General features: G+C 42.3%; 1 pseudogene; it reads left to right on the top strand.

Moving 5' to 3' along the window:
* The first annotated feature begins 1336 nt into the window (after window positions 1-1336).
* Window positions 1337-16597, top strand: LOC136386504 (histone-lysine N-methyltransferase PRDM7-like; annotated as a pseudogene).
* Window positions 16598-17736: the final 1139 nt, after the last annotated feature.

The following is a 17736-nucleotide window of genomic DNA, read 5'->3' as shown; positions in this document are numbered from 1 at the left end:
AGAAAATGTATGACAGTAATTTGTAGAAATTAGAGACTGCTGGATGGAGGGGAATTACTGCCTCATTGATTAGGTGTAAGGCTTGTATGAGGCGATAAGCCCCTGATGGTTTTCAAACAGGAAGGATGGGGGTATAGCAGGGAGAGTCCATGGAGATGTATAAGCCTGGCTTAAGAGGTGGTGATTATTGGTTTAAGACCTTAGAAACAGACACAGTTACACATTAAAGAAAGACTTCAGATACACATTATGAATTAAGGAATTTAAATGAACGTGCTTTACTTGTTTCAATTCAAATTATACTAGAGATATTTTCTGACAAACAAAGAGACAAGATGAATTACTTACTCACATAGCTTAATATAAAATTTTGCTTTTTAAGTTTTTTGTGATGACAGGGAATTGCCAGCATAGAGGGGAGGAAGAGAGAAAGCAGATGGATGGACAGTGTGAACAGCTGGATGGAAAGAAGGAGGTCAGAATCTGCAGGAGGAGGAGGAGGGTAAAGTACTGGTGTGGTGCCACATGGTCAGAGGAGTCAAAAAAGATTTAAAGCTTTGAGGAGGGAGGATGGAGGGAGGAGGAAAGAGGCACAGTCATAGTTTGTAAGGAGGGAGGAGGGGTCAGAGAGGAGACAGACAGAACTGCAGTTTGTAAGGAGGGAAGAGAGATCAGAGATGAGACAGGCACTGCAGCCAGAGCCACAGCTTCTAAGGAGGGGAGAGGGGACAAAGAACACAGGGGAGAAGGGGGAGGCCCCCAGCCAGCAGGGGAGGAGAAAGAGAGACTGGTGAATGAGAAAACAGGATTTAGTGAAGGGAGGGGGCTTTCTGGAGGGAAGAGACTCCAGCAAAAAAAGATTTTCAGAGAAACCAGAGAGGGGTCCCGAGAGAGGGGTGCCCTCAGGGGTCAGGAAGGAGAAGGAGAGAGTTGGGAGTTCACAGAGAAGGAAAGATTAGGAGTGGAGGTTTTAGGTAAGGTTTCTTTGGCCAAAACAGCCTGCATGTAGACCAGAAGGCACAGAAATTAAGGACAGGAAATAAGGGAGAAGAAAAGCCTGCACGTAAGTAATTTCTAATGTCCTCTCTGTCTGGTGGCAGAAATTTTTAAGATCCCTTAGGATATTGTAATCGAATGTCCCATTTTTAAGCCAATGGGAGTCATTCCACCAGAGTGTGGGAATCAGGAGGGGACCGCTGGGCTGCACAGGGGGGGGGCAAGTATTGGGACTGCTCCTTCAAGTGCTTTGCTTTGTGGACCAAGATTTTGTTTCTCCCCAGGCCTCAGAGCCCGTGGGCCCGCTTTCATGGTTCAAAGCTGGCAGGCCACCAGACCAATGGCGGAGAACACTGAGGACTCGCATGAAGAATGGACTCGAAGGCAGCAAGGTGAGGTGCGCAGGCACAGTACTGCCCTTTAGAAACTGATAAAGCATTGACTTGGAATGCTGAGGTTGTTGGTTCAAAACCCTGGGCTTGCCCGGTCAAGGCACATATGGGAGTTGAAGCTTCCTGCTCCTCCCCTTCTCTCTCTCTCCTTTAAAATGAATAAATAAATAAAAATAATTTAAAAAAAGAAAAGAAACCGACCTGGGTCAGGTCCCTGGCCTTTCAGCAGCTAAGGAGGGACAGAGCTTGCGTTTAGCAAATGAGTGAGATGCAAACAGTGCATTGTGCAGTAAGGGGCGATTTGCTACACTGCTCTGTTCCCAAGAATGTTTGGTGCTGACCAGATTCTGATGATTAAGGAAGGGTAAGGATGGCTAAATGTGTAAAGGTGAAAGAATAAGAAGGAAAGGAGGGAAGGTGGTCACTGTACCATTAGACTGGACAAGGCCTCTCTGAAACAAGAAGACAGAAAGGCCAAGTTGCTTAATTTGTTAAAGAGTCATCCCCATATATCTAAGTTGTGTGTTTGATCTCCAGTCAGGGCCAATATAAGAATCAACCATTAAAGCCTGACCAGGTAGTAACACAAAAGATAGGGCATCAGCCTGGGACAATAAGGAACCAGGTTTCAAACACCAAGGTTGTGAACTTGAGGATGGGTTCACCAGTTTGAGTGTGGGGTTGCTGGCTTGAGCATGGGATCATAAACATGACCCCATGGTAACTGGCTTGAAGCCCAACATTGCTGGCATGAGCTCAAGGCACTGGTTTGAGCAAGTGGTCACTGACTGAGCAAGAGTGCTCTAGTCACCTGACCTGTGGTGGCGCAGTGGATAAAGCATCGACCTGGAAATGCTGAGGTCCCCGGTTTGAAACCCTGGGTTTGCCTGGTCAAGACACATATGGGAGTTGATGCTTCCAGCTCCTCCCCCTTCTCTCTCTCTCTCTCTCTCTGTCTCTCTCCTCTCTCTCTCTCTCTCTCTCTCTCTCTGTCTCTCCCTCTCCTCTCTAAAAAAATGAATAAATTAAAAAAAAAGTGCTCTGGTCAAGGCATGTATGAGAAAACAATCAATAAACAACTAAGGTGCTGCAACTACAAGTTAATGCTTCTTATCCCACACCCTTCCTGTCTATCTGTCTCTCTAGCTAAAAATAAAGAAAAGAAAAAAAATAATCAACCACTAAATGCATAAATGAGTGGAACAACAAATTAATGTCTTTCTTCCCTCCTCTCTCTCTCTCAAATCAATAAAAAAATAAAATATATTATTTTAGAGAGAGGAGATAAAGAGAGAAAGAAAAAAGGGGGAGGCAGATAGGAGCAGAAAGCATCAACTTGTAGTAGTTGCTTCTTGTATGTGCCTTGATTAGGCAAGTTTGGGGTTACAAATGGGTGACTTCAGTGTTTCAGGTCACTGTTTATCTGCTGAACCACCACAGGTCAGGCAAAATTTTTTTAATTTTAAAAAAAGAAGACAGAAGATGGCAGCGGAGTAGGTGGACGCACAGACGCCCAGCTCTGAACACCAAACTGGAATACAAATCAATTTAGGAAAAATCAGCATGAAAAACCAACACTGAACTGCAAGAACAGCTCTCAAAAACCAAGGAGCAAAGAGGAAGCCACAATAATCCTGGTAAGGAGTGCCTGAATATCCTCTGCTTACAGGAACGGAAGGGGGGGGGTGAGGCTGAGAGCCCAGAGAGGATTTCACAGAGGAAAAAGAGCAGAAACTACTGCTCACAGCCACTTACCTGACGACCAGGGAGCAAGGTGGGTTGAAAAGACCAGCTTATCTCCCAAGTGGAAAGGACAAGGAGAGGGACAGATTGTGAGGGGCTAAGGTATGCAAGAAACAAAATAAAAAAGCTGACTCATTCATGCTGGAGGTAGCCATAGCTGGGGGAGGGACTGAACCTTTCACAAAACAGAGCTGAAGTGCTTCTGGATCAGATATCTCCGGACATCTATCCAGCTCCAATCAGCGCAACAAGACACAGCTGAAAACAAGAAGTGGGGAGGAGGGGCAGTAACTCAGGTCTCCATGGAGATCTGAGATACATCTCCCCCTACTGAAGCTGAGAAAAAACCCTTCCCCCAGTGAGATTAGTTGGTGGAAGAGACCTTCAGCGTCTCAGGTTACACCCACAGCATTCCTGGTTACAGTTTCAAGGAAGCCCCCTGGTGAGATCAGTTAACAAGACTATCACCTGTTAAGAAAACAAACAAATCAAGACTTCAAAGCTGCCCAAATCCAAAAGTGGATTACAAATAATAGCTGATACCAACCCAAGAAGACCTAGAAATAACACAACTGAAAATTGGAGGCAGACAACACCAAGCCTAGATTCAACCAGTCTACAAATAAAACACCATTATGAGAAGACAAAGGAGTGCAAACCAAATAAAACCACAAGAGACACCTTTGAGAGATGAGCTGAGTGATATGGAAATAATCAAACTTCCAGATGCGGAGTTCAAAATAATGATTGTAAGGATGCTTAGAAATCTTAGAACAACAATGGAGGGGCAGTTTGAAAACCTAAATAAAGAAATAGCAAGTATAAAAAAGAATATTGAAATATTAAAAAAGAGTCAGTCAGAGATAACAAATACAATATCAGAAATGAAGACCACAATGGAAGGAATTAAAAACAGGATGGATACAGCTGCGGATCGAATCAATGAGTTAGAGGACAACTGGAATGAAGGCATGAAAGCAGAGAAGAAAAGAGAAAAGAGACTCAAAAAGTCAGAGGAAACTCTTAGAGAGCTCTGTGACAACATGAAGAGAAATAACATCCGCATCATAGGGGTTCCTGAAGCAAAAGAAAAAGAACAAAGGATAGAGACTTTGTGCAATCATATCATAACTGAAAACTTCCCTAAATTAATGCAAGAGAAACTCTCACAAGTCCAAGAAGCACAGAGAAGTCCATGAAAGAGAAACCCAAAGAAACCTACACCAAGACACATCATAATTAAAATACCAAAGCTAAGTGATAAAGAGAAAATATTAAAAGCTGCAAGAGAAAAAAAAGTTATCACATAGAAAGGAGCCCCCATAAGGATGACATCCGACTTCTCAACAGAAACACTTGAGGCCAGAAGGGAATGGCAAGAAATATTCAAAGTAATGCAGAACAAGAACCTACAACCAAGACTACTTTATCCAGCAAGGCTATCGTTTAAAATCGAAGGAGAAATAAAAAGCTTCCCAGACAAAAAACAACTCAAGGAATTCATTACAACCAAACCAACGCTGCAAGAAATGTTAAGGGGCCTGTTGTAAACAGATCAAAGTTGGAAAAGAATATAGCAAAAAAAAGAATACACCTTTAAAGAAGAAAATGGCAATAAACAACTACATATCAATAATAACCTTAAATGTAAATGGATTAAATGATCCAATCAAAAGACATAGGGTAGCTGCGTGGATAAGAAAACAAGACCCATACATATGTTGTCTACAAGAGACACACCTTAGAACAAATGACACACATAGATTGAAGGTAAAAGGATGGAAAAAAACATTTCATGCAAACGGAAATGAAAAAAAAGCTGGGGTAGCAATACTTATATCAGACAAATTGGACTTTAAAACAAAGGATATAGTAAGAGATAAAGAAGGCCACTACATAATGATAAAGGGAGTAATCCAACAGGAAGATATAACTATTATAAATATCTATGCACCTAATATACGAGCACCCAAATATATAAAACAGACTTTGATGGATTAAAAGGGCGAGATCAACAGCAATACTATAATAGTAGGGGATTTGAATACCCCACTAACATCACTAGATAGATCCTCAAGAAAGAAAATTAACAAAGAAACAGCAGACTTATTGGAAACACTAGATCAACTCGATTTAATAGATATCTTCAGATCCTTTCACCCTAAAGCAGCAGAATATACATTCTTTTCAAGTGCTCATGGTACATTCTCTAGGATAGACCACATGTTAGGGCAAAAAAGTGGTCTCAACAAATTTAAGAAGACTGAAATCATATCAAGCACTTTCTCCGATCACAACGGCATGAAACTAGAAATGAATCACAGCAGAAAAGCTCGAAAATTCTCAAACACATGGAAACTAAATAGCAGGGTGTTAAATAATGAATGGATTAAGAATGAGATCAAAGAAGAAATAAAAAAATTCCTAGAAACGAATGACAATGAGCATACAACAACTCAAAATTTATGGGACACAGCGAAAGCAGTGCTGAGAGGGAAGTTCATAGCACTACAGGCACACTTTCAGAAGCTAGAAAAAGATCAAATAAACAACTTAACCCTGCATCTAAAAGAATTAGAAAAAGAATAGCAAATTAAGCCCAAATGTAGTAGAAGGAAGGAAATAATAAAGATCAGAGCAGAAATAAATGACATAGAGGCAAAAGAAACAATACAGAGGATCAATGAAACTAGGAGCTGGTTCTTTGAAAAGGTAAACAAGATTGATGAACCTTTAAGTAGACTCACCAAGAAAAAGAGAGAGAGGACTCAAATAAATAAAATTAGAAAGGAGAGAGGAGAAATAACAACTGACACAACAGAAATACAAAATATTGTAAGAAAATACTATGAAGAACTGTATGCCAAAAAACTAGACAACCTAGATGAAATGAACAAATTCCTTGAAACATACAACCTTCCAAAAATCAATCTGGAAGAATCAGAAAACCTAAACAGACCGATTACAACGAATGAGATCGAAACAGTTATCAAAAAACTCCCAACAAAGAAAAGTCCGGGGCCCGATGGCTTCACAACGGAATTCTACCAAATATTCAAAGAAGAACTAACTCCTATCCTTCTCAAACTATTTCAAAAAATTCAAGAGGAAGGAAGACTTCCAAGCTCCTTTTATGAGGCGAGCATAATTCTGATTCCAAAACCAGGCAAAGACAACACAAAGAAAGAAAATTATAGGCCAATATCTCTGATGAATATAGATGCTAAAATCCTCAACAAAATATTAGCAAACCGGATCCAACAAGATATGGAAAAAATCATACACCATGATCAAGTGGGATTTATTCTGGGGAGGCAAGGCTGGTACAATATTCGTAAATCAATCAATGTGATTCATCACATAAACAAAAAGAAGGAGAAAAACCATATGATAATTTCAATAGATGCAGAAAAAGCATTTGATAAAATCCAGCACCCATTCATGATCAAAACTCTCAGCAAAGTGGGAATACAGGGAACATACCTCAACATGATAAAAGCCATCTATGAGAAACCCACAGCCAACATCATACTCAATGGGAAAAAATTAAAAGCAATACCCTTAAGATCAGGAACAAGGCAGGGGTGCCCCCTTTCACCACTCTTATTTAACATAGTCCTGGAAGTCCTAGCCACAGCAATCAGACAAGAAGAAGAAATAAAAGGCATTCAAGTTGGAAAAGAAGAAGTAAAACTATCATTATTTGCAGATGATATGATATTGTATATAGAAAACCCTAAAGTCTCAGTCAAAAAACTACTGGACCTGATAAATGAATTCAGTAAAGTGGCAGGATATAAAATCAATACTCAGAAATCAGAAGCATTTTTATATACCAACAATGAACAGTCAGAAAGAGAAATTAAGGAAACAATCCCCTTCACAATTACAACCAAAAAAATAAAGTACCTAGGAGTAAACTTAACCAAGGAGACTAAAGACTTGTACTCGGAAAATTACAAAGCATTGATAAAAGAAATCAAGGAAGATACAAACAAGTGGAAGCATATACCGTTCTCATGGTTAGGAAGAATAAACATCATTAAAATGTCTATATTACCCAAAGCAATCTATAAATTCAATGCAATACCAATTAAAATACCAATGACATACTACAAAGATATAGAACACATATTCCAAAAATTTATATGGAACCAAAAGAGGACACGAATAGCCTCAGCAATCTTAAAAAAGAAGAATAAAGTGTGAGGTATCACACTTCCTAATATCAAGTTATACTACAGGGCCGTTGTACTTAAAACAGCCTGGTACTGGCATAAGAACAGGCATATAGATCAATGGAAAAGAACAGAGAACCCAGAAATAAACCCACAGTTCTATGGACAACTGATATTTGACAAAGGAGGTAAGGAAATACAATGGATTAAAGACAGCCTCTTTAACAAATGGTGTTGGGAAAATTGAACAGCTACCTGCAAAAAAATGAAACTAGATCACCAGCTTACACCACTCACAAAAATAAACTCAAAATGGATAAAAGACTTAAATGTAGGCCGTGAAACCATAAGCATCTTAGAAGAAAACATAGGCAGTAAGCTCTCGGACATCTCTCGGAGCAATATATTTGCTGATTTATCTCCACGGGGAAGTGAAATAAAAGACAGGATAAACAAATGGTACTATATCAAACTAAAAAGCTTTTGCACAGCTAAAGACAACAAGAACAGAATAAAAAGACAAACTACACAATGGGAGAACATATTTGACAATACGTCTGATAAGGGGTTAATAATCAAAATTTATAAAGAACTTGTAAAACTCAACACCAGGAAGACAATCAACCCAATCCAAAAATGGGCAAAAGAGATGAATAGACACTTCTCCAAAGAGGACATACAGATGGCCAACAGGCATATGAAAAAATGCTCAACATCATTAATCATTAGAGAAATGCAAATTAAAACCATAATGAGATATCACCTCACACCAGTCAGAATGGCGCTTATCAACAAAACAACACAGTATAAGTGCTGGCGAGGATGTGGAGAAAAGGGAACCCTCCTACACTGCTGGTGGGAATGCAGACTGGTGCAGCCACTGTGGAAAACAGTATGGAGATTCCTCAAAAATCTGAAAATCGAGCTGCCTTTTGACCCAGCTATCCCACTTTTAGGAATATACCCCAAGGACACTATAGAACGGCTCGAAAAGGAGAAATGCACCCGCATGTTTGTGGCAGCATTGTTCACAATAGCGAAGATCTGGAAACAGCCCAAGTGTCCATCAGAGGACGAGTGGATTAAAAAGCTTTGGTACATATATACTATGGAATACTACTCAGCCATAAGAAATGATGACATCGGATCATTTACAATAACATGGATGGACCTTGACAACATTATACGGAGTGAAATAAGTAAATCAGAAAAAAAAACAAAACACTAAGATGAATCCATACATAGAAGGGATATAAAACTGAGACTCAGAGACATGAACAAGAGTGTGATGGCAACAGGGGCGGGAGGTTGGGGGAGGGGGTGAAGAAGGAGAGAGGGGTTAGGGGAGGGGAGGGGCACAAAGAAAACCAGATAGAAGGTGACAGAAGACAATTTAACTTTGGGGGAGGGGTATACAGCACAATCAAATGTCAAAATAATCTAGAGATATTTTCTCTCAACATATGTACCCTGATTTATCAATGTCACTGCATTAAATTTAATAAAAAAAAAATAAGACAGACAGGAGAAAGTGTTATATTAAAGAAATGGACTTTCTGTCCAGTTAAGTGATCTTTACTATATTTTTTACATCAATGGCCAATTTTTTTCTTTTTCTATTTTATTTTAGATATATATATATATATAGAGAGAGAGAGGGACAAACTGACTGAAAGAGAGAGACATGAGAAGCATCAATTCTTCATTGTAGCTCCTTAGTTGTTCATTGATTGCTTTCTCATATGTGCCTTGAATGGGGGGGAGCTACAGCACAGTGAGTGACCAATTGCTCATGCCTGATACCTTGGACTTGAGCCAGCAACCATGGGGTCATGCCTATGATTCCACACTCAAGCTGGCAACCCTATGCTCAAGCTAGTGAGCCTTCACTAAAGCCTGAGTAGCCCCCACTGAAGCTGGCAGCCTCAGGGCTTCAAAACTTGGGTCCTCAGCATCACATCCATCTTAAAGAATCAAGACCCTGTGGAAAACACTCTAGTTAAAAATTGGTAAGAGAAAATTATTTGTAGATTTTACTTCCTCTGAGTCCTCTAGAAAGGCTAATAAGTATGGCCTAGGTATGTGGGGTGGACTTTGGATAGGCCTGGATTTAAGCTCTACTAAACTGAGAGAATTTAGCCCTGGAGCTTTGGGCAAATCTTACAAATTCTCGGAGCTCTTCAATGCTAATGTGTAAGGTGAAGATACGTGCATGTATTCTTTGACAATATTCAATTCAGTTTATTTATTTGTGTATGTATTTGGTTATTTTTTAGGTAAAATAAGGAGAGTGAGGCTGACTCCATATGCACTTTTACCAGGATCTACCTGGCAACCCCATTTCTTGAGTACTGAGTTGGTGTTTAGCACCTCAGGATGATGTGCTCTGGCTAACTGAGCCATCCTCAGCACCCAGGGCCAATGATAGAACCAATTGAGCCACTGGCTGCAAGAAATGAAGAGGGAACAAAGGGTTAGAGGGAGAGGTGGAGAAGGAGATGGTCACTTCTCCTATGTACCCTGACCAGAATCAAACCCAGGACATACACTGGGCCAATGAAGTATCCACTGAGCCACTGGCTAGGGCTTAAATTTAGTGTAAAAGAACTGACACATACACGTCCAATAAATACAACTTTGATAATAGTGACCATATGCTGTTGGTGTTGTATACCAGACCTTTTCTCAATACCTTACATATACTGTGCCCTTAATAACTATTTTATAAATAACTAAATCTTGGTAAGTTATACATCATAATGGGAAGATTGAGAAACAAAAATTGAATTGGCCATCTGTAGTCAGTGTAGAGCAGGGGTCTCAAACTCGTGGCCCACGGGCTGCATGCGGCCCGCTGAACAATTTTGTGCGGCCCGCAGACTAATCCATGAAGTTCAAAATATTTTGGATAAAATTAAGTAAGCCTAGGGGCCTACTTGTATTTTTCATTTCTCTAGCATTCTAGCTAGATATTAGCTTAGTTAACAGCAGTTGTGATGTGAACTACAGTTTCTGGTCGTTTTGTGACACTGAAAAGTGTTGCGTAACAGTTGCCTTTTGTAGACCTAGTGCGGCCCGCCGAACGGCTGTGATCTTGCTCTGCGGCCCACATTCTGAGTTGAGTTTGAGACCCCTGGTGTAGAGGATTACTATTAGAGATGTTATCTGAGCCAATAGTTGACAAAAAAACAAACAAAAAAACCCCAGAGTATATAGAAAGACAGGCATAATTTGATGGGAGGAGATTGTTTGTTTTCTGACAAAATAGGGACTAAGTCTCCAGACTTTACCAAACTTACTCTTCTCCAACTTAGAACCAGGAGAAAGGAGACTAAAGTAAAGATGTATAGCCTATGAGAAAGAAAAGGCCATGTATACTAAGAGGTCAGTGAGCCCCAGGATTATGACCACCTCTGTAAGTGACCCTCAAAAAGTATGTTATGGCCTGACCTGTGGTGGTGCAGTGGATAAAGCATTGACCTGGAAATGCTGAGGTCACTGGTTCGAAACCCTGGGCTTGCCTGGTCAAGGCACATATGGGAGTTGATGCTTCCAGCTCCTCCCCCTTCTCTCTTTCTGTCTCTCTCTCCTCTCTCATCTCTCTCCCTCTCTGTCTCTCTCTCCTCTCTAAAAATGAATAAACAAAAAAACAAAAACAGGCTCTGGCCAGTTGGCTCAGCAGTAGAGCATCGGCCTGGCGTGCAGGGGACCCGGTTCGATTCCCACCCAGGGCACATAGGAGAAGCGCCCATTTGCTTCTCCACCCTCACTTCCTCTCTGTCTCTCTCTTCTCCCCCCGCAGCCAAGTCTCCATTGGAGCAAAGATGGCCCGGGCGCTGGGGATGGCTCCTTGGCCTCTGCCCCAGGTGCTAGAGTGGCTCTGGTTGTGGCAGAGCGATGCCCCGGATGGGCAGAGCATCGCCCCCTGGTGGGCAGAGCTTCACCCCTGGTGGGCGTGCCGGGTGGATCCTGGTCTGGCACATGCGGGAGTCTGTCTGACTGTCTCTCCCCATTTCCAGCTTCAGAAAAATACAAAAAAAAAAAAAGTATGTTATGTCTTCATACAATAATTTCATCGGGTCATTTAGCCCTTAGAGCATTCCATTTCCCTACAGACCTGCACTACAGAATTGAGGCTCAATAATGTGAATTCCTCGGCTATCTGTGAAGCTCTATATGTCCTGGAACATGTACTACACCTCCCCTAATCCCTGTTGCTCTCACCCCCAGATTGTGAGAAGTGTCAGAACTACTTCATTGTTAGTTGTGATGTGCATGGGCCTCCTACATTTATAAAAGACAGTGCAGTGGATAAGGGGCATCCAAACCACGCAGCCCTCACTCTGCCCCCTGGGATGAAAATCAGACCATCGGGCATCCCTGAAGCTGGTATTGGAGTGTGGAACAAGGCCTCTGCTCTGCCAGTGGGTCTGCACTTTGGACCTTATAAGGGCCATATCACAGAAGATGAAGAGGCAGGCAACAATGGATACTCCTGGCTGGTGAGAAGCATTTACCTCTTCCCCTGTCTTGTGACATCCCACATCCCTCCCATATCTTGGTGGGACCTGTCCTTTTACATACTAGGACATGGATGGAGACAATATGTTTAGCTCTGGGTACTGAGTGAACTTTTCAGACCATGAAGCTCCTGTTGAGGATCACAGGTTAAGGGGGAGCAAAGTGGTACAGACACAAAGGAATGCCTCTTCCCAGCCCTGAATGGACAGGTCAACTCAGATGTGATGAGTAAAGAAAGTATCATGTGGTCATGAGTGGCAATGCATACAACCTGAAAGAGCTTTGTTGACAGTAGAGTAAAATAATTCCTCTATTACCTCCACATCCAAAAAGAGTTTTTATATTTTCTTCCTAAAATGCAGATCACCAAAGGGAGAAACTGTCATGAGTATGTGAATGTGAAGGATGAATTCTGGGCCAACTGGATGAGGTAAGGCCAAGAAGTTTCTGGGAGTCATGAAGAACACTTATCCCTCTCAGGCCCATACATCTTTCCTTCTCATCATGCCTCCCGCAGTGGTCTCCCTCAATTCTGTTTCTCCTTTTTTCTCCATTTGATACTTTCTCAAAGCAAGTGGTATTTAGACAGTAAAAGGAGATAAAAATATATAGCATATGTCCTCAAAATATATATCTCTATGCTAGACAAAATTTAGGCATTGGAAAAAAATTTTGATGGCCCAGATTACACTTTAATTAATGTAATGTACATTATTTCAGCCCTTACTATATTCCCGTTTAGAGGAAGGTATTCATTACTTAGATCATATAACCCAGTGGTCCCCAGCCTCCGGGCCATGGACCAGTACTGGTCCATGGGTCATTTGGTACCGGTCCACAGAGAAAGAATAAATAACTTAAATTATTTCTATTTTATTTATATTTAAGTCTGAACAATGTTTTATTTTTAAAAAATGACCAGATTCCCTCTGTTACATCCATCTAAGACTCATTCTTGATACTTGTCTCATATGTGTAACAATCATATTTAAAAATACCACAGTTTTTGGCCCTGGCTGGTTGGCTCAGCGGTAGAGCATCAGCCTGGCGTGCGGGGGACCCGGCTTTGATTCCTGGCCAGGGCACATAGGAGAAGCGCCCATTTGCTTCTCTACCCCCCTTCCTCTCTGTCTCTCTCTTCCCCTCCCACAGCCAAGGCTCCATTGGAGCAAAGATGGCCTGGGCTCTGGGGATGGCTCCTTGGCCTCTGCCCCAGGCACTAGAGTGGCTCTGGTCACAGCAGTGCAATGCCTCGGAGGGGCAAAGCATCGCTCCCTGGTGGGCAGAGCTTCGCCCCTGGTGGGTGTGCCGGGTGGATTCCAGTCGGGCGCATGCGGGAGTCTGTCTGACTGTCTCTCCCCGTTTCCAGCTTCAGAAAAAAATACAAAAAAAAAAAGAAAAAAATAACACAGTTTTTTACACCAGTTGCATAATTTTATTTTGTGCATTTATCCATCCCACCCTAAAGGCCGATTCGTGAAAATATTTTCTGACATTAAACTGATCCATGACCCCAAAAAGGTTGGGGACTACTGATATAACCCATTTTCTTATGGAGGACTAATTGGAGAAAGTGAAACAATTGATTATGGAAATATTTAACTATAATTTTTCTATTTTTTGAGAAGTGCACAGTGCCAGGATACCTACACCAAGAATAGCCTAAACCTGTGAGGGCAGCCAATTATCCCAGCCTCACTTCTAACTAGAACTAAGTTCTGAGGCCTGCAGAGCAATGATCATGTGCCACTTACCTGAGGGGCTCTTTTATCAGAGGCTGCAGAATATGAATAAGCTATTATTGTTTCTTATGATTTTGCTAAGACAAAGTGACCTCCACATCCTGGTCAGTTGGCTCAGTGGTAGAGCATCTGCGCGACTGTGGAAATCCAGGGTTTGATTCCCAGGCAGGGCACTGAGAAGTGCTTATCTGTTTTCTATCCTTCCCCCTCTCCTTTATCTCTATCTCTCTCTTTCCCTCCCGCAACCAAGGCTCCATTTGAGCAAAGTAGGGCCCAGCACTGAGGACGGCTCCATGGCCTCCGCCTCATGTGCTAGAATGACTCTGGTTGCTGCAGAGCAATGCCCCTGATGGGCTAAGCATTGCCCCTTGGTGGGCATGCCATGTGGATCCCAGTCGGGCACATGCAAGAGTCTGTCTGTATGCCTCCCCACTTCTCACTTCAGTGGTGGGGGGAGACCTCCAGGTTTTTATGGGAACCTCGGTGAGGCATCAAAAGCTGCCTAAATAAAATGTGAGGAGAATGCAGAAAGGCCTCTCAAGAAAAGATGGAATTGAGCTGAGTATTGAATGATGTGAACTAATCTAAACACAAGTCCAACATCAAGTATCAAATTCTGTGATAAAAAATGGGACCTGAGTTAGTTTGGAAAAGCTAGAGGTCACTGGGTTTTATGGCCAATAAGGGTGGTTGTTACATCTGGACTTTGCTTTGGAAAATAATATTAGCCAGGATGAGCACTGTAAGTAGAACCTGGAGATAGGAAGTCATGACATTGTGACAGGCTCAAACATTAAACAAGAAGGTTCTCTGGGAGCACTGTGGCATTGGGCGACATTGAATCCCAAATGTCAGGTGAAGAGCTGGACATGGATCTGAGAGGTAGTAGGATCTCATCACCAGTAGGTTTCTTTTCTTTCACCTGCCTCAATCACAGGTATGTGAACTGTGCCTGGGATGATGAAGAGTAGAACCTGGTAGCCTTTCAGTATTGCAGGCAGATTTTCTACCAAACCTGCAGGTCATCAGGCCAGACTCTGTGCTGCTGGTTTGGTACAGTGACGAATGTGGCCATAAACTGGGCAGCAAGTGGAAGAGATCTCGAAGCAGCTAGAGGTGAGCACAACCATTCTTCAGAATGGAAAGAGAAGAGAAAACTCACCTTAGAAATGTTCATGGTAGGCCTGACCTGTGGTGGCGCAGTGGGATAAAGCATCGACCTGGAACACTGAGGTTGCCGGTTCAAAAACTTGGGCTTGCCTGGTCAAGGCACATATGAGAGTTGGTGCTTCCTGCTCCTCCCCCTTCTCTCTCTCTCTCTCTCTCTCTCTCTCTCCCTCCCCTGTCTAAAAATCAATAAATAAAAAAGTATTTAGAAATGTTCTTGGTATACTGTAAAGTCAGCAAGATTTTGAATCAGATGCTTCAGAAATTAAGGATTCATTTCATATGCCTCTGATTCTTAGGAAAAATCTTTATATTTCTTACTTTTGATTTAACTTTTTTAAGTGAGAAGAGGGGAGATAGACAGATTCCTTCATGTGCCCCAACCAGGATCCACCCAGCAATCCCAGTCTGAGGTCCACACTCAGACTAGCCGAGCTATCCTCAGTGCCTGAGGTCAACACTTGAGCCAACTGAGCTATTGAGCTGATGCTCGAACCACTGGAGCCCCTGGTTGTGAGAGGGAAAGAGAGAGAGAAGGAGAGAGGGAGGAGAAGAGAGATAGTCACTTCTCATGTGTGCCCTGACCAGGGATAAAACCAGGGGTATCCACATGATGGAGCCAACACTCTACCCATTGGGAAAACAGGCCAGGGTCTGTTTTCTCATGGCCACCCTGTCTAGCATACAGGGTAAGAACAGAGGTTGAGTAGATTCCCAGCAGCCTGGAAATGCAGTGCTGTGATCCAAGCTGAGACACTGGAAACCTTCCTGAGTGAGGTGAGACAATGGTGTTTTTCTTGGCTGTAGGGTGGCTTATTCTCTAATATTTGCATTGTTGATTTTTGGAGAATACACTTCAGTGGGGAATTCGCTCACAGAATACTTCAAGTGAGAGAGGATGGTTCATTAGCTGGAGGGGGATAGGAATCAGGCATGTATGGTTGGGAGTCCTGACTGGTTAGCTCAGTTGGTTAGAGCATCATCCAGTAATACCAAGGTTCAGCCCGGGTCAGGGCACATATGAGAAATGACCAATGACTGCATATCTAGGTAGAACAATGAATAAATGCCTCTATCTATCTTTCTCTTTCTTCTTCTTTTTTCTCTTTCTCCTCTTCCTCTTCTTCCTACTCCTCTGTCTCTCTAAAATCAATCAATTTTTAAAAAGTATGGTTAGGAAAATATTTTGAAACAGGGCTTCCTAATTGTGTATGAAATGCACTGACACTGAATAAAATCAAGTATGAATATTTGATGTGAGGTTTGAGGAAGGACATATTTTCAGTTTATCATCTGTGAAAACTATGAGGGAAGGAATTCCTAGTTGGGGCCAGTGGTCTTTCTAAGCAACTGTGTTAAAAGCTACATATATATAGAAAAGGTTAGCATTGTCCCACCCATACAAGGGGTGAAACAGCCCCTGATGCTACTGGATAGTCCCTCATCTGGCAATGTGTAGAAAGGACCCTTGGTATGGGCTTTCTAAATTTTTAAAGAAGATATAGTACATAAAAATGAAAAGAAGAAACAGACTGTAAAGAAGCACTTTGTGGGCAACAGATTACACTGTCAATCCCAGAAGAATGATTCAAGGGACTGGTCTTAACAGCAGACAAAACATGACCCAAGCAGCCTTGTCAACATCTGCCTTACCAATATTTTCTCTTTCAGCAAAACTACAGCCACAAATACACCCATCTTCCTCCAACTCTCTGGCCTTCTCCAACCAGAAATTCCTCAGCCAACATGTGGTACGCAATCACCCCTCTCACATTCTCCTAGGAACATCTACAAGAAAACACCTCCAATTTGAGGTTCCCTCCCCAGAGGATCCAAATCATCAGCAGCAACATACTGATACACACAGCTGGGATGACAAAGCTGAAGGTAAAAAGGTCAAAGAACAATCCAAACATTTGCTTAAAAGGACCAGGCCAAGGAAGATTTCAAGGACCTTTTTCAATCTATCAAAGGACACATGGGAAGCTCTAGTGAGCAAGAGAGAATTATGCAGGAAGCACCCAGCAGAGGCCAGAAATTAAATTCAGTGGACATAGAAGAACTGTCTATGAGAGTAGAAATATCAAGAACTGTAGCTGTCAAGTATGGAGAGTGTGTGCAAGGTTTTGATGATGGGTCACATCTCCTAAGACTTTAGAAGACACACTTGGGAGAATCCCTATGTTTTCAGGGAGTGTGAGCAAGGCTTTAAAAGAAGTCAGATCACCTCAGACATCAGAGGACACACTCAAGAAAGAAGCCCTATTTTTGCAGAAAGTGTAAGCGAAGATTTTCATAGAAGTCACATCTTCTCAGACACCAGAGAACACACTCAGGGGAGAAGCCCTATGTTTGCAGGGATTGTGAGCGAGGCTTTACACAAAAGTCAGATCTCCCAATTCACCAGAGGACACACTCAGGTGAAAAACCCTATGTTTGCAGAGAGTGTGAGCGAGGCTTTACCCAGAAGTCACATCTCCTCAGACACCAGAGGACACACTGCGGAGAAGCCCTATGTTTTCCGGGAGTATGAGGAAGGCTTTTCACTGAAATCATCTGTAAAGCCAGTAGCCAGGGCCACCATCAAAGCAGCCTGGCCCATGCAGATTTGCATTGGATTCGGACAGTCGGAAAAGAAACAATGGAGCCAAAAGCTGGTGAGCCATCATTTTTAATCCTAGCTTGCACCCGGCAGGCAAGTAAAAACACATACTGGGCTCCAAAACCCACTCACATTCAGTGCTCACAAAGCTACTAACTTATCCGAGTTTCCTAGAATCAAAGGTTTCTAGCTCACCAGACTTATTCACCTCTGTTCCCCATCTCCTTCCTTCTCCCTGCACAAACTCTGCACAAACTGGTTTCTCACCCAACACTTCGCCATCTTGGCTGCTTCTCCTGGCCTCTTCCACATGGCCTTTCTCTGCTCTCTGCTCTCTAATGCTAATCTCAGAAACCAAGAGAGCAAGCTCCTGTTCTGCCCCCATTTTATAGTGT

Source organism: Saccopteryx leptura, chromosome X (assembly GCF_036850995.1).
Source record: "Saccopteryx leptura isolate mSacLep1 chromosome X, mSacLep1_pri_phased_curated, whole genome shotgun sequence".
Classification (NCBI taxonomy): Eukaryota; Metazoa; Chordata; class Mammalia; order Chiroptera; family Emballonuridae; genus Saccopteryx; species Saccopteryx leptura.
This window is presented reverse-complemented; position numbering and strand designations above follow the sequence as displayed.